Source organism: Eubalaena glacialis, chromosome 12 (genome assembly GCF_028564815.1).
Source record: "Eubalaena glacialis isolate mEubGla1 chromosome 12, mEubGla1.1.hap2.+ XY, whole genome shotgun sequence".
NCBI lineage: Eukaryota > Metazoa > Chordata > Mammalia > Artiodactyla > Balaenidae > Eubalaena > Eubalaena glacialis.
The window spans coordinates 1,572,004-1,590,723 of NC_083727.1; positions in this window are offsets into that span (position 1 = coordinate 1,572,004).

The following is an 18,720-nucleotide window of genomic DNA, read 5'->3' on the forward strand; positions in this document are numbered from 1 at the left end:
TGAGGTATCTGCCATCAGACAGTCTTTTCTCACCTGTATCAGCAACAAATCAGACACTTTTGTATACTGTGCTCTCCTCGCTGACCCGCCACTCACAAGAGGGTGGAAATTTCTCCTGGAAATTCTGCTCAGTTGCTTAGCATCTGAGAGTCTAATTCAAGCCAATGTCACCTAAAAGACATATTTCTTCTGTCAGAAAGGCCAGGTTTCATGAGCTCAGGTCCTAAGACATCAGCAGCAAGGTGACTCAAGCTCACTGTCCCCTCAAAAAGTGATCGTGTTTCCCCCACTTGAAATAAAATAAGAGAAGCGAGAACAGCCCACAGAGAAGCAAAACCAGCCCACATAGTGAGGTAGTGGCCACGGTTGCTCTTCACCACCCTGCTGGCCTGGTGCCAGCGGGGGATTCGTCTCTGAGGACCTCAGACCTCCCGACGGAGAGGACCCGCTTCTGGAGGGAGTGTGAGGGGCTGGGCTGAACAGACACGAGTGCCGACTCGTCGGGCCTGGGCGTCAGGGAGTCACCACCCAAACGTGTCTCATTAATATGTGACGGGAAAATGACAAACCCACACATGCAGAGAACGTTCCAGACTTCAGTCACTGCATCAAGAGAGGAGAGTGACGCCAGCGACCTTCAGAGACCTTCCTGATGGATCACGAGGCCGTCCAGCCTCCATGGGCTCTGCTATGTGGCCGCGGGCCTCGGGGCCTGACAGGCAACTCAGCCCCAGGCGCGCACAGGAGGTGGGTGAGTCGGCGGCCTTCCAGGGTGCCCCGTCCAACCAGGCCGAGGACACGGCGTGTGAGACGTGCGTACACAACAACTGCCAGAGCCGCTCCGTCGCTGCCTTCTAGCAAACGTGCACCTCCTGCACCTACACCTCTCCCCTCAACCCTGCTATTCTTTCAGGACTGGAAACAGCAACCAAGACAGCAAGAGCAGCCCAAGACTCTGGAGTCAAAATATTACAGTAAAATAGCGGTTGCACGGGGCTGGGGTCAGGGGGAGTGAGCGCTTCGTGGGGACAGAGCTTCCGTTTGGGAAGATGGAAAAGTGCTGGAGATGGTGGTGGTACAGCGTGGACGCACAGGATGCCGGGGCTGTGCACTTAACAACGGTTAAGACGGAAAGTTTTATATTGGGGATGTTTCACCACCGCCACCAATATATATATAAAATTACGTGATTATGTGTATGCTGGAAACAGAGAGAGAGAACAAAAAAACTACTTCTATTATTTCTTGGTAAATGAAATGATGGTAGTCAATTCAGTCAACTGCTAAAGAGAAAAAACTGAAAACCCCAGCAACTTCACATGGTTCAACCCAACAGAAAACTCCTGTTAGGTACTGTAACAGGATCTGGAAATTTGTTTGGATTTTATTCCCATTCAACTTTTTCCTAGGTGGAATTCTATTGTATATGGGGCAGATTCTGGTGTAATCTAACACTGAGACTGATTAATGTTTTACATGGAAAGCTTTTAGGTCGCTGCTGCCTGCCAAAGCCACACCTTTCTTCTAAATTTTTGCTTTTCTTCTTCCCCCTACCCCAAGAAAAAACACTGTCGGCGATTCTGACATGCTTTCTTGTCATCTGAAAACACTTTATACCTGCCTATTTATTTATACTCTATTTATACTCTGAAATTATCATGGAGTTATTACAAAATATATCAATTTTTTTAATTTTAAATATTTATTATAAAAATATCACCTTATAGGTACACAATATAATAAGGAAGGAAAAGATTTATATTTCTCCAACAATAACTAAGATTTCCAATAAAACTTCTTCTTAAAAAAAACTGTATTTCCAAAAAGAAGACCCACAATGCCCCCAGAAGTCTCCCTTTTCAATCTATTCAGATTTTCTCCCGGGTAACTACAGAGCAATCTCACCTTTTCAAAGCGGTTGGATGCTTTCTGATACCAAGGCTGGTTCCGGGAACCCACAGACAGGTATGCAATGCACTCGGGTTTTATGTCCCAAGAGAAGGTAGTCTGTTTTGTGCTCAGCTTGGCCCTGAGAGATAAGGTTGTCTGAGTGGTTCCATAGCAATTATCAGTAATTCTGTTGTGTAACTGCAGACAGCTCTCTTAACCCTCATGGTCTGATTTCCTCAATCAGCAGGGTTGTCCTTGAGCCATATTTCACCTCAGGGCAGGTACAGAAGGTGAGCAGCCCTGGGCGGCTCCCTCCCTTCCAGTTGGAACCACAGGTGGCAACTGGATGCCCTGGAGATTGTGGTGGTTAGAATTAAGATGCGAGTGACTTATATAAATCATAACAAGCCCTAACTCACTTTGCTCTCGGGTAGAGGGTGGGCTCTGCCGCCTGTAATTACATGACCTAAAACACATGAGAATAATCAGCAAACTGTGTATATCCAACAATGATACATTCATTTTATTTCATCCAATAGAAAACTGCTTAACAATTATACGTGTACAAGTATATAAACATGCCCCAAAGTTTCCTATTTCTCGAAGATGAAAGTGTTTCCTTAATTTCCGGTCATAACGGAGAGTCTGGTTGTGTGTGATATTGTGGTTTCTGTAAAATAAAAGTTGCAGAAACATTTCAGGGCTCTGTGGGTGTGAGTGGAAGGGAGTGTCTGATTCGTGCTCGGGAGTGGACGGTCCACAGAAGACACCACGCCGGCCTCAGCCCAACGTTACCTTTGTTAGTTTCAGTGAGCCTCTTTCCCACATATGGAAATTCCCACCTAAAGAAGATACACCTACTATAGTGAATCACCTCTCTATCACTAGGATTTTCACTCTGAACCTCAAACGTTATGACTCTGACCCTCACATTAAGGGGTTCCAGGTTTCTTCTATTTTACGTTACTTTTGACACCTTCTCCCCATATCTTTAATGTAGAGTTCTTACATACCCATAATAAATATCCTGATTAAAGTTTTGACGAAAGATTTGAACAGGAAAGTTCCAAACAAGGCCTATAAATACCTAACATATACCCAAAAAATATTCACTCTCAATATTAATCTAAGAATCATATAAAATGGGGGGAAAGTTTTAATAATACCTTGTATTGACAAGACTTTTTTTCAGAGGGTGGGGAGGAAATAAACCCTTTTACTCAGGATGATTTAGAATAGGGGAAAATAGTTGATTATGTAATGTCCATCAATAGGTGGTTAGTAAAATATGCTATTTTACAGCCACAAAATGGGATATTAGGCATTAATATTGAAAATGGCCAAAAAAGTATTAAGTAAGAAAGAGATCAGATTTGCATTAAAATTATATTTACACAGAAATCTCTGGAAAGACATAACATATTCAAAACTGTGCACAATGGGATGGGTTTATGACCAGTTTTCCCCTGCTAATGATTTAACCATCATCACATATGCCTTTAATAATCAGCATAAACAATAAAGTTACTTCCACATGTGAAGAGAAAATATCTCTGATAGTGAGTACCCAAAAGTAGGGAGAATATGGCAGGTGCCTCATGACATTAGCCCCAGATCACTGCGTAATTAAACATACTGTTGACCTTTCAAGACCCACCTCGGACGGATCGACACACAGAGTCTGAAAAGTGGCATAATGCGTTAATGCCCCCTTTGTAGGAGCTGTAGGAGAATTACATGTAAGACTTAGAGGACTGGATGTAGACACTTTATAATAAGCTTTGGACAACCAACATCTGTCTGCACCATGAAACGCAATTAGAAGTACATAAAAGGTGACACTAACCACCATTATCCAAATGATGGATAGCCCTAGAAAATAAAGTCACTTTCTGAGTTACCATTTACATGTAGCAATGCAGACATTAGAGTTTCCTTTATGGTGGAATAATAAAACACAATAAAAGTGAAGTCACAAGTAGCTTCATCTTCTCCGATTCAATTTCATCCTTACGAAAGGCTACAGATTTCCAATTTTAATCTTGGAACAAAAATGACTATGCATTACTAATTGACCATAGGACACAGTGTCCTTCTGTGTTTTTAACAGAGCAATACACTCACAGACACACACAAATACATTCTATTTTGCCACCCATGCCCCCATCACTCTGTGCCAACACAAGATCAAAGGCACGTTGAGTCTTTTTCACCAATTATCTGCCATCTCACAGTTCTGAGAAAACAAGTAACCCACCCACCCAGGCAGTCATCAGGGAAGGAGTGAAGATTGAAAAGTTGCTGAGATAATACTCTTAAATGATGAATTTAAAGAAAAGGGAAAGAGGGGTAATTAAGACATGACTTCATTTTTGAAGTAAATAAGGCCAGACCAGTGACAGAACATAGTGCATTTATGTGGCTCCTTGGCATGTGGCTTTCATGTTTAGAAATTCATTATGACTGTGCAGATCAAGTCACGCCACATCAACTCAAAACGCCCAAGTCTGCACGAGTGATACCATCGTGTGAGGTTTACGGTGGCTTCGGACAAAAGCTACATGGAATTTCAGCCCCGGTGTCTGTTGGGTGCTGATTCAAGGGTTCTCAAGCCATGCGTGTCTGCACAGAGGCACCCTCTCCACATCCACACCCCGGGGAGGCCTTTCTCGGGGAAGCTCAGTGGAGCTTCACGTGTACGGGCTACCTTCTTGCCACTCCATCAAGACGCGAGAATGGCAAGTACTACTGCTAAATATTAAATCCACATTTTACAAAGAAAAGTCAAAATAGAGACAATTCTCAAGGTGCATCATGAACATCCAGAAACACTGAAAACTTGTACAAATGTGAATTCAGACTTCGTCTATCATCCTTTTAGTTTTTCAAAACCAAAGGAAGCATCATTATGTGACAGACTTCCATCATGACAAACGTGGGTCTCATCAGTCGACCTACATCACCAGCTGCAAGTCTGCGTGACCAGCAGAGCTCACTGGTCCCCACTCTTCCCAGGACCACATGCCGGCTCCATCCTGAATATGTTCTACCAGTTTCCCCTGATGACCCGTCATCGCCTCCAAGGTGGAAGGCGTTCCCTTTTCTGAGCAGGTGTTTGGAATTGCTGGAGTCCAGCGTCAGTTACACAACACCGCTGGCATCTTCTCCTGACCCTGAGCGGGGCAATTCCCAGAACCCTTAAGGGAAGAACTGCACGCGATGGAGCTCCAGCCCAGGAACCACAGACCAGAGCCAACGAGGAGCCTCCACCCTCTGAGCCCTAGACACGGGAAGTGGACCAAGAAGTCTGCGTGGCAGGAGATCATGAGGTCCCAATCATCTTCATGAGATGATTTTATAGATAAAGGGAATTCCATCTGCTGATGGTTGCACTGATGCAGAACCTAATTGCATGATCCCATCTGCCTTTGGCAAGACTATAATTATTAACTTCATATGTTTGGTTTAACATGCATATAGGCCAGTGTGGATTAGCTACAACTGTATTAACGTCATTCCCTTTAATCAGAAAAAGTAAGCTGCTATAGTCTTTATCGAGCCCTAGGTAAGGAATGCCTGTAGCTTTCTTCATGTTTAATATTTCTCTTAACTACTATATGAATGTGACCATAGCTAGAAAGTTTTGAAGACAAAACTAAGTTGGTAGCTTTTCTTTTGTAGGCCAGGGAGAGTCACTAAATTTTTAACTTTTATATTCAATTACATAGGTAATGCTTATAGAAAAATAAACATACAATAAGAGACCAATTCATTTATAATCTCCTTTCCCAGGCGTTACTGCTACTAATATTTTAAGTGTATAGCCTTTCAGCCTTTCACACTCTGTGCACAAAATACAAACACACACCTTTTAATGGAGCCACAATGATTTGCAATCTGCTTTTAGGTCTTAACAATGTATCACATATAACATTTTCCCATGTTAACAATTACACATCTACTTTAGTGAACTTCTCCCTGGGATTTGATAGTAAATTATTAGCATCAGGGCAGACAAACAGGTCAGAAGAAGAGACTGGAGGGGCCAGGAGAAGCTCCAGCTGCACAGGTGATGTAGAACAGAGTGGGAAAGGGATGTTTGTTTAAGAAAAGGTGACAGTGCTAGAATAATTCAACAATCACGGGGAAAATTGCTAGAATCCTACCTTATACCAGATGCAACATAAATTCTGGGTGGAAGAAAGATACACAGGCAATATCAGAATAAAACTTCCAAAAATACTGACTTCAGGGTGAAATGGGGGAGAATGTGTGAAGTAAGGGCATCATTAAAGGCACAAAGGAAAAAATTTAAAAAAATGAAGTGCTGGTATGTCAAGGATACCACACACAAAGTTGGAGAAAAACAAGAGATTGAAAAGTACATCCAATGCACGTGACAAATAATACCCAGAACACGGGGAAAGCTCCTGCCTATGATGAGATGAAGACCAGCAGCAGAGAAACGAGGGAGCAGTTCCCAGGAGAAATGAAGACTGCGGATGGGCACGTGAGAAGATGCTCACACTCACAAAATCCACAGCGTTGGACGCTGAATAAATACTGAGATCCCATTTTTTACCACTTAAACGAGAAAAAAAATATTTTTAAATGATTATATTTGGCGTCAGCCATGATCTGGGGAGTTTGTTACAACCTTTGTGAGAGACAACCTTGCGACATTAAGATAAAAACACAGACGCTCTCTGACATCAGAAGTCCTACTTTTGAGAAGATGGCCTCAGAAACAAACAACAATACTGAGGCCATATGTAGAAGGGTGCTTTCTGTAGCACTGCTGTTGTAGGAAAAATTAAGGAAACATCATGCTCATCAATAGAAGAATGATTAAAGTATATCCATAGAATGGAACATTAGCTATCTACTCAAAGAGTTAGATGATGATGAAACTATAGGGTAATGTGTAGGGTAAGAGAAAAAAGTAACATTATAAATGATAGATAGATGGATAGATAGACACATACATACATACATAGATGGATGGATAGATACATACATACATGGATAGATACATACATACATACATACATAGATGGATAGATAGAATGATAGAATGATAAGAATAATAGATACTTGGATAGATAGATGATAGACACATACATACATACATGGATAGATACATACATACATCATACATACATACATACATCATACATACATACATAGACAATAGATAGACACATACATACATACATAGATGGATAGATACATAAATACATAGATGGATAGATAGATACATACATACATAGATGGATAGATAAATACATACATACATACATAGATGGATAGATAGAATGATAGATAGTTGGATAAATAGATAATGATAGATAGATAGATAGACACATACATATATGCATGGATAGATACATACATCATACGTACATACATAGATGATAGATAGACACATACATACATACATACATAGGTGGATAGATAAATACATACATACATACATAGATGGATAGATAGATGATAGGTTTGTGAAAGGCTGTACCTTAGAACACATAAAGAAGGTTTAATCCAAGGGGGATGGAGAGATGATATTAAATTTTCTTTACATATCTCTTGAACCTTGTATATTACTTTTGTAACAAAACTCAATAATGTAAAAAAATGTTATACCACATGGGGGATGATCTAAGAAAAACATGATATAATTTTTCTTCTTTTTTTTTTTCTGGCCATGCCGCAAGGCTTGCAGGATCCTAGTTCCCTGACCAGGGATCAAACCCGGGTCCCTGCAGTGAAAGCACTGAGTCCTAATCACTGGAACACCAGGGAAGTCCCAGACATAATTTTTAAAGTTTTCTTTCAGTTCAATGATGAACAAGTTACCAAGTGTTTATTCAGCAAATGTTATTAGGCAGCTACTTGGAGCCAGGCTAGCATCTAAAATACACCAGTTTAAAAGCAAAGATCTCTATTCTCACCAGGCTTACAATCTAGTGGGGGAAACAAACAAAGAACAATGATCATAACACAAGCAAACTATAAAGAATGTGAGAGGATGATGTGCTGGGAAAAATAAAAGAGGACGGCGAGCCCCAGGGGTGCAGCAAGGTCACGGCCGGCCTGACTGGAAACTGATCTGACAAAAGAGGGGAGGAGGGGAGGGGAGGCCATGCAGACGTGGAGGCTGAGCCTTCCGGCTAGAGGGCACAGAACATGCAAAGGTCCTGGGGATCTGAGAGGCCACAGGAGACTGAGGTGGAGTGGACGGGGGCGGGGAGGGTGTCGGTGAGGAAGGGGGTGCCCAGCAGGGGTCAGGTGGAGGAGGGCTTGTGAGGGCTCGTCATCCCACCATCTCCTGTTACAATGGATCACTGTTATTTTTGATCTCTGCCAATCTGATTGGGAAAAAAAGTTTTCTAATAGTATGTAGGGCTGTGTGCATGAGTATGTGCTGTGTGCCTGTGTATGTGAATATTGGCTTATTGCACAAATAAACATCAACGAGAGAGTGAATTAGCGCAGTGGAGAAAGCCACCCACCACCGCAGCAAACTTGCCAATGGCAGTCTTTTTTTTTTTTAATAGATCTTTATTGGAGTATAACTGCTTCACCATACTGTGTTAGTTTCTGTCGTACAACAAAGTGAATCAGCCATATACATACACATCCCCATATCCACTCCCTCTTGCGTCTCCCTCCCACCCTCCCTATCCCACCCCTCTCGGTGGTCACAAAGCACTGAGCTGATCTCCCTGTGCTATGTGGCTGCTTCCCACTAGCTATTTTACATTTGGTAGTGTATATATGTCCATGCTACTCTCACTTCACCCCAGCTTCCCCCTCCCACCCCGTGTCCTCAAGTCCATTCTCTACGTCTACATCTTTATTCCTGCCCTGCCACTAGGTTCATCAATACCATTTTTTTTAGATTCCATATGTATGCCTTAGCATACGGTATTTGTTTTTCTCTTTCTGACTTACTTCACTCTGTATGACAGACTCTAGGTCCATCCACCTCACTACAAATAACTCAATTTCATTTCCTTTTATGGCGAGTAATATTCCATAGTATATATGTGCCATATCTTGTTTATCCATTCATCTGTCGATGGACACTTAGGTTGCTTCCATGTCCTGGCTATTGTAAATAGAGCTGCAACGAACATTATGGTACATGACTTTTTTTGAATTATGGTTTTCTCAGGGTATATGCCCAGTAGTGGGATTGCTGGGTGGTGTGGTGGTTCTATTTTTAGTTTTTTAAGGAACCTCCATACTGTTCTCCATAGTGGCTGTATCAATTTACGTTCCCGCCAACAGTACAGGAGGGTTCCCTTTTTGCCACACCCTTTCCAACATTTATTGTTTCTAGATTTTTTGAAAATGGCCATTCTGACCAGCGTGAGGTGGTATCTCATTGTAGTTTTGATTTGCATTTCTCTAATAACTAGTGATGTTGAGCATCTTTTCATGTGCCTCTTGGCCATCTGTATGTCTTCATTGATGAAATGTCTATTTAGGTCTTCCACCCAATTTTTAACTGGATTGTTTGTTTTTTTGATATTGAGCTCCATGAGCTGTTTGTATATTTTGGAGATTAATCCTTCGTCTGTTGTTTCATTTGCAAATATTTGCAAATATCCCATTATGAGGGTTGTCTTTTTGTTTTGTTTATGGTTTCATTTGCTGTACAAAAGCTTTTAAGTCCCATTTGTTTATTTTTGTTTTTATTTCCGTTACTCTAGGAGATGGGTCAAAAAAGATCTTGCTGTGGTTTATGTCAAAGAGTGTTTTTCCTATGTTCTCCTCTAAGAGTTTTATAGTGTCTAGTCTTACTTTTAATTCTCTAATCCATTTGGAGCTTATTTTTGTGTATGGTGTTAGGTAGTGTTCTAATTTCATTCTTATACATGTATCTGTCCAGTTTTCCCAGCATCACTTGTTGAAGAGGCTGTCTTTTCTCCTTTGTATGTTCTTGCCTCCTTTGTTGTAAATTAGGTGCCATATATGCATGGGTTTATCTCTGGGCATTCTATCCTGTTCCACTGATCTATATTTCTATTTTTGTGCTAGTACCATACTGTCTTGATTACTGTAGCATTGTGAAATAGTTTGAAGTCGGGGAGCCTGATTCCTCCAACTCTGTTTTTCTTTCTCAAAATTGCTTTGGCTATTCGGGGTCTTTTGTGTTTCCATACGAATTGTAAAATTTTTTGTTCTAATTCTGTGAAGAATGCCTTTGGTAGTTTGATAGTGATTGCACTGAATCTGTAGATTGCTTTGGGTAGTATAGTCATTTTCACAGTATTGATTCTTCCAATCCAAGAACATGGTATATCTCTCCATCTGTTTATGTCATCTTTGATGTCTTTCATCAGTGTTTTATAGTTTTCTGAGTACAAGTCTTTCACCTCCTTAGGCAGGTTTATTCCTAGGTATTTTATTCTTTTTGTTGCAGTGGTAAATGGGAGTGTTTCCTTAATTTCTCTTTCTGATTTTTCATTGTTGGTGTATAGGAATGCCAGAGATTTCTGTGCATTAATTTTGTATCCTGCAACCTTACCAAATTCATTGATTAGTTCTAGTAGTTTTCTGGTGGCATCTTTAGGATTTTCTATGTATAGTATCATGTCATCTGCAAACAGTGACAATTTTACTTCTTTTCCAATTTGTATTTCTTTTTCTTCTCTGATTGCCATGGCTAGGACTTCCAAAACTATGTTGAATAAGAGTGGTGAGAGTGGACATCCTTGTCTTGTTCCTGATCTTAGTGGAAGTGCTTTCAATTTTTCACCACTAAATATGATGCTTGCTGTGGGTTTGTCATATATGGCCTCTATTATGTTGAGGTAGCTTCCCTCTATGCCCATTTCCTGGAGCATTTTTGTCATAAATCGGTGTTGAATTTTGTCAAAAGCTTTTTCTGCATCTATTGAGATGATATAGTTTTTATTCCTTAATTTGTTAATGTGGTGTATCACACTGATTGATTTGCGTATATTGAAGAACCCTTGCATCCCTGGGATAAATCCCACTTGATCATGTTGTATGATCCTTTTAATGTGCTGTTGAATTCTGTTTGCTAGTATTTTGTTCAGGACTTTTGCATCTATGTTCATCAGTGATATTCGTATATAATTTTCTTTTTTTGTAATAGATGGTGGCTTTGTAGAATGAATTTTTGAGTGTTTCTCCCTCTGCAATTTTTTGGAAGAGTTTGAGAAGGATCAGTGTTAGCTCTTCTCTAATATTTGTTAGAATTCACCTGTGAAGCCATCTGGTCCTGGACTTTTGTTTGTTGGAAGATTTTTAATGACGGTTTCAATTTCTTTACTTGTGATAGGTCTGTTTATATTTTCTAATTTTTCCTAGTTCAGTCTTGGAAAATTGTATTTTTCCAAGAATTTGTCCATTTCTTCGTGGTTGTCCATTTTATTGGCATACAGTTGTTTGTAGCAGTCTCTTATAATCCTTTGTATTTCTGCGGTGTCAGTTGTGATATCTCCTTTTTCATTTCTAATTTTATTGATTTGAATCCTCTCCCTTTTTTTCTTGATGAGTCTGGTTAAGGGTTTATCAATTTTGTTTATCTTCTCAAAGAACCAGCTTTTAGTTTTATTGATCTTTGCTATTGTTTTCTTCATTTCTATTTCATTTATTTCTGATCTGATCTTTATGATTTCTTTCCTTCTACTGACTTTGGGTTTTCTTTGTTCTTCTTTCTCTAGTTGTCTTAAGTGTAGGGTTAGATTGTTTATTTGAGATTTTTCTTGTTTCTTGAGACGAGATTGAATTGCTATAAACTTCCCTCTTAGAACTGCTTTTGCTGCGTCCCATAGGTTTTGGGTCATCGTGTTTTCATTATCATTTGTTTCTATGTATTTCTAAATTTCTTCTTTGATTTCTTCAGTGATCTCTTGGTTATTTAGTAGCACACTGTTTAGCCTCCATGTATTTGTGTTTTTTACAGTTTTTTTCCTGTAATTGATTTCCAATCTCATAGCGTTGTGGTCAGAAGAGATGCTTGATATGATTTCAATTTTCTTAAATTTTCCAAGGCTTGATTTGTGACCCAAGATGTGATCTATCCTGGAGAATGTTCCATGTGCACTTGAGAAGAAAGTGTATTCTGCCACTTTTGAGTGGAATGTTCTATAAATATCAATTAAATATATCTGGTCTTTTGTGTCATTTAAAGCTTGTGTTTCCTTATTTATTTTCTGTTTGGATGATCTGTCCATTGGTGTAAGTGGGGTGTTAAAGTCCCCTACTATTATTGTGTTACTGTCAATTTCTCCTTTCATGGTTGTTAACATTTGCCTTATGTATTGAGGTGCTCCTATGTTGGGTGCATAAACATTTATAATTGTTATATCTTCTTCTTGGATTGATCCTTTGATCATTATGTAATGTCCCTCGCTATCTCTTGTAACAGTCTTTATTTTAAAGTCTATTTTATCTGATATGAGTGTTGCTACTCCAGCTTTCTTTTGATTTCCATTTGCATGGAATATCTTTTTCCATCCCTTCCCTTTCAGTCTGTATGTGTTCCTAGGTCTGAAGTGGGTCTCTTGTAGACAGCATACATATGGGTCTTTTTTTTGTATCCATTCAGCCAGTCTGTATCTTTTGGATGGGGCATTTAATCCATTTACATTCAAGGTTATTATTGATATGTATGTTCCTATTACCATTTTCTTAACTGTTTTGGGTTTGCTTTTATGGGTCTTTTTCTTCTCTTGTGTTTTCCACTTAGAGAACTTCCTTTAGCATTTCTTGTAAAGCTGGTTTGGTGGTGCTGAATTCTCTTAGCTTTTGCTTGTCTGAAAAGCTTTTGATTTCTCCATCGAATCTGAATGAGAACCTTGCTGGATAGAGTAATCTTGGTTGTAGGTTTTTCTCTTTCATAACTTTAAGTATATCCTGCCACTCCCTTCTGGCCTGCAGAGTTTCCGCTGAAAACTCAGCTGATAACCTTATGGGGGTTCCTTTGTATGTTATTTTTTGTTTTACCCTTGCTGCTTTTAATATTTTTTCTTTGAATTTAATTTTTGTTAGTTTGATTAATATGAGTCTTGGTGTGTTTTTCCTAGGGTTTATCCTGTATGGGACTCTCTGTGCTTCCTGGACTTGGGTGACTATTCCTTTCCCATGTTAGGGAAGTTTTCGACTATAATCTCTTCAAATATTTTCTCAGACCCTTTCTTTTTCTGTTCTTCTTCTGGGACCCCTATATTCGAATGTTGGTGCATTTAGTGTTGTCCCAGAGGTCTCTGAGATGGTCTTCAATTCTTTTCATTCTTTTTTCTTTATTCTGCTCCTTGGCGGTTATTTCCACTATTTTGTCTTCCAGCTTACTTATTCCTTCTTCTGCCTCAGTTATTCTGTTATTGATTCCTTCTAGTGTATTTTTCCTTTCAGTTATTTTGTTGTTCATCTCTGTTTGTTTGTTCTTCAGTTCTTCTAGATCTTTGTTAAACATTTCTTGTATTTTCTCAATCCATGCTTCCATTCTATCTCTGAGATTCTGGATCATCTTTACTATCATTACTCTGAATTCTTTTTCAGGTAGATTGCCTATTTCCTCTTCATTTATTTGGTCTTGTAGGATTTTACCTTGCCCCTTCACCTGTGCCATATTTTTTTGCTGTCTCATTTTTAAAATTATTTTTATGAGTGGGATTGTATTCCTATCTTACTGGTTGTTGGGCCTGAGGCTTCCAACACTGGAGTTTGTAGGTTGTTGGGTAGAGCTGGGTCTTGGTGTTGAGATGAGGAACTCCGTGAGACCTCACTCCGAGGAATATTCCCTGGGGTCTGAGGTTCTCTGTTAGTTCAGGGGTTTGGACTCAGAGCTCCCACCGCAGGAGCTTCACCTGACCTTCAGCTTGTGAACCAAGATCCTGCAAGCTGCGTGCGGTGGCCAAAAAAAAAAAAATGAAAAGAAAAAAACAGAACAATAACAAAGTAAAAAATAAAATTAGACTAGGAAACTAACAGATATGTCAGAAAGAATATAAAAATAAAAATATAGATGAATCAACAACCAGAAGATACATCAGTACCACAATAGTAAAAAAGAGGAGGAGGGAAAAGAAAAAAAAAAAGAAGAAGAAGAAGAAAGAAAAAAAAGGGGGGGGGGAGTAAAGGCCTTGGCTGTGGAGGGTGGGGCCTAAGCAGAGGCAAGATTTGGGGGGGTGGGCGGGGCCTATGCTCAGGACCCACAGGGCTGGAAAAGGCCCTGGGGACTGTGGGAGTGGGGCTCAGGCTCAAGGAACAGAAGGGGCCCAGGCGTGCCCCCCACCCCTGGTCTCAGAGGGCGGGGGACCTCACCTGGGAGCCCAGCAGGCTTCCTGGGCTCGAGTGGGCGGGGCAAAGGCCCTCCTCTCCTCTCCTGCTCCTCTGGTCCCGGAGGGCCCTTCCCGCCTGCCTCTCCTGACCTCCCCGGCCTCCCTCCTAGGCCCCCCAAGGACCCACGCAGCCTGGAGGGGGCTTTGGAGGGCAGGGGATCGGCCTGGGAGCTCAGCAGGCTCCCGTGCCCAAGTGGGCCAGGCGATCGCCCTTCACTCCTCTCCCACTCCTCCCGGAGGGTCCCTCCCGCCTGCTTCTCTGATCTCCCTGGCCTCAGGGGCTCCGATCCTGTCTGGCCTCCACTTCTCCTCCCCCTCAGTCCCCCCACGTCCTACCAGTTCACTTGGGGGTTCCTCCCGTCTCCCTGGGTGTCAGGCTCCCCCACCAGCGGCCGGCAGGTGCCCTAGTTGTGGGAAAACGCTAACTCAGCGTCTTCCCACACTGCCATCTTTGCCAATGACTGTCTTAATTGTCTTATGCTCCATAAGCCCTGCTGGTATGCAGGTGCTCTTTTCATACACTTACAGTTACAACGTTTAATTCAGTTTGTTTTTTCTTGGCATCTTAGAAACATTTCTTTCATTGCTATTTAGTTATAGTTAAATAATACTCTTTCAGCTACGTGGATGTATAATCATTGAATAAGTCACATACTTTCAGACCCTCCAATACTCGCAAAGGAAAGGCCCGGCCCTGCGACCTGAATACACTGTCACCCCAGGGGAGTGTAGGTGACAGCTGACCTGTGAGCCTCATGGAAGCTCAGGGCAGGAGCTGCAGTCTAGACCCAGCATCCTTCCCGCCCCGGGGATGGAGGGGATAGGGATGTGGTAGCCGCTCCCAAGAGCACTAAGGACGCAGGAGCTTCCCCCGCAGCAAGGCTCCCAGCACATTCTAGGGGGTGGAGAGCCCTCGGTCCCCCTCATCGCACCCCTAAATCTCAGAACATTAGAGGTCAGAGTGTAGGGGCAACTGGCCACATAGAGTCCTTCATGCCAACCCCAGGTGTGCCCACCTTCAGAGACAGGAGCACAAGTGCCCATAGTTCAGCAAAGGCAGTCCAGCATTTCTGCCCACCCACTGCCCTAGGCCAGCACCAAAGACTCCGGAACCCTCCTCCTCCCGCCTCACATGGAGGATAAAACCCAACAGCACTCTTTGGGCTCTTGCTTCTTTCTTTTCTTCCTCCACTTCCCCTCCCTTCCTATCCTGAACAATTGATCAGCTACAGATAGATAGATAAATGGAGTGGTAGATAGACGGATGGATGAAGGAAGGAAGGAAGGAAGGAAGGAAGGAATGGAGAAAAGATAGATAGATAGATGCTGGATAGATCTTACACGGACAGATGACTGGATGGACAGACAGGTGAAAGACAGAGCTACTGATACAGATGAGGTGGTCAGGGTGGGCAGTGTCCGGAATGGTCAAGTTGAAGCTGTGTGCCCCTTGGTGAGATGTACAAGAGTACAGCGTCACTCTTGATATTCCTGCCTCAGAAGCATAACCTGACCCAGGAGGAAACTTCAGCAAGATGAAATCAAGGAGCATCCTACAAAATAACCAGTTCTGAAAATGCACAGTCTTCAAAGTGCTAAGTCATAGGCCAAGGATAGATTGGGCCCCTGCTCCAGGCTGACAGAGACCAGCAAGACAGGACAGTTAAGTCTGGAGGGGGTTGTTCTGATCCAAAGGATGTTAAATGGAATAATTGGTAAAACCTGCACTGGACCTGAAAATTAGATGGTAATTACGAATCAAATCAGTTTCCTGATTTAATGATTGAATTTGGTTAAAATAATACCTTTGTGTAGGAAATACACACTACGATATTTGGGGCAATAAATATTGCACTGGGATGTGTTTGAGAAAAAAGTAAATTGTGATCTCCCTGTCTCATACAATAAACAAAAAGCCATTCTACATGGATTGTAGATCTAAATAAGAAAGGTAAAATAATGAAGTTTCTAGAAGCAGCTTTAAATAATATCTTCAAGAGCTTGAATTTCCTGAAGCAAAAATTTCTTTAAAATGGCGCAAACAGGATCAGTGATAAATAAGACTCCATAAAAATTAAGAACTTCTGTTCTCCAAAAGACACTATTAAGAGAGTCATAGATGGGGAGAAGAGAGATAACCAATAAAGGGATCATATCCAGTCTCTCCCTCTCTCTAAATCTCTCTTTGGAACAAAACGTAAAGGAGGAATCATACATTTTTTTACATAAAAAAGTAGCACCAGCAATCTTCAATACACTCATTATATAGCTGAGAAAACTGAAGGCAAAATAGGTTGGAACTGAGGCCTGTTAAGTCTCAGTCTCATGCTTTTTCTCAATATTAGATAAGACAAGTACAGACAACCAAGGAAAACACAAAAGAAACATAAAATAACCCGAAAAACTCAATGATACAAACACTCAAGAAACTAGGAATCAAAAGGAATTTCCTCGTTCTGATAAAAGGCATCTAAAGAAAAACCTGCAGCTAACATCGTACTCAATAGTTAAAGGCTGAATGCTCCCCACTCCACCCCAAGAACAGGAAGAAGGCAAGGATGCCTGTTCTCACCACTTCTATTCAACATGTACTGGAAGTTCTAGGCAGAGCAATAAGGCAAGAAAAAGAAGTTAGAAGCATCCAAATATGAAAGTAAGAAGTGAAAATATCTATTTCCAGATGACGTGATCTTGAAAGTTTTTAAAAGTGCAAAGGAATCCACTAAAAATCCATCAGAACTAATAAAAAATTCAAAAAGTTTGCTTAGATCAATATACAAAAATCAGTTACTTATTTCTATACACTAGCAATGAGCATTCTGAAAATGAAATTGAAAAACATTTCTGTTTACAATAATTTGAAAAGAATAAAATGTTTAGAAATCAATTTAACAAAAGAAGTGCAAGACTTGTACACTGAAAACTACAGAACACTATTAATTGAAGAAGGCCTAAACAAATGGAAAACATCCCACGTTTATAGTTCAGAAGTCTCAACCTTAAGGTAGCAATACTTCTCCAATCAATTGACAGAGTCCTCTGCAATCTCCATCAAAATCCCAGCTGGCTTCTTTGCAGAAATTGACAAGCTGATCTTAAAATTCATGTGGAAATGCAAGGGAGCCTGAATAGCCAAAACAGTCTTGAAAAAGAACGGAGTTGGATGACTCACATTTCCTGACTTTAAAACTTACTACAAAGCTACAGTAACCAAAACGATATGGAACTGGCATAAGGATAGACATATACACCAGTGAAATAGAATTGAGAATCCAGAAATTGATTTTTCTGAATCAACTGATTTTCAGCAAATGTCCCAAGACAATTTAATGGGGAAAGAATTGTCTTTGCAACAAATGGCTCTGGGAAAACTGAATATCCACACGTTTAAAAATGAAGTTGGACCCCTACCTCACATCATATACAAAAATTAACTAAAAATGGATCAAAGACTTAAACGTAAGCACTAAAACTATTTTTTAAATCTTAGAAAAAAGCACAGAAGTAATCTTTGACCTTGGATTAGGCAATGGTTTCTTAGAGATGACACCAAAAGTACAGGCAACAAAAGAAAAATAGATAAATTGGACTTAATCAAAATTAAAAACTTTTTGCTGCAAAGTACATTATCAAGAAAGTGAAAGGATACCTCACAGAGTGAACAAAATATTCGCAAATCACATACCTGATCATGGAATTGTATCTAGAATACATAAAGAATATTTACATCTCAATAATAAAAAGACAACCCAGTTTTAATAAATAGGCAAACGATCTGAACAGACATTTGTCTAAAGAAGACACACAAATAGCCAATAAGTGCATGGAAAGATACCAGCATCACTTGCCATCAGGGAAATGGAAATCAAAATCACAATGGGATACCACTTCCTACATACCGGAATGGCTAAGACCAAAAAGACGAATGCTGGTGACGGTGTGGAGCATTTGCAGCCTTCATGCAGTGCTGGTGGGAACGTAAAACGGTGCAGCCACTTTGGGAAGCAGTCTGGCCGTTCCTCAAAAGATTAAACACAGAAGTTACCTATGAGCCAGCAATTCCACTCTCAGGTAAACGTCCAAGAGAAATGAAAACATATTTCTACACAAAAACTTGTACATGAATAGCCATAGCAGCAGCACTATTCATAATAGTCAGAAAGTGGAAACAACCTGTTAAGGAATAAATGGATAAATAAAAAATGGTCCTGCCATACAACGGAACATTATTTACCAATAAAAAGGAGTGAAGTACTGATACTTGCTACAACGTGGATGAACCTTGAAAATATGCTCAGTAAAAGAAGCCAGTCCTAAAAGGCCACCTATTGTGTGATTCTATTTATATAAAACCTCCCAAACAGGCCACTTAGTGCTGGGTGCAGCGGGGAAATGGAGGGCGACCGCTAAGGGGCACGGAGCTTCTTCGGGGGGTGGTAAAAATGTTATAAAATTGATTGTGGTGATAGTTGCACAACTTGGTGAGTATACAATACTAAGGGACCAT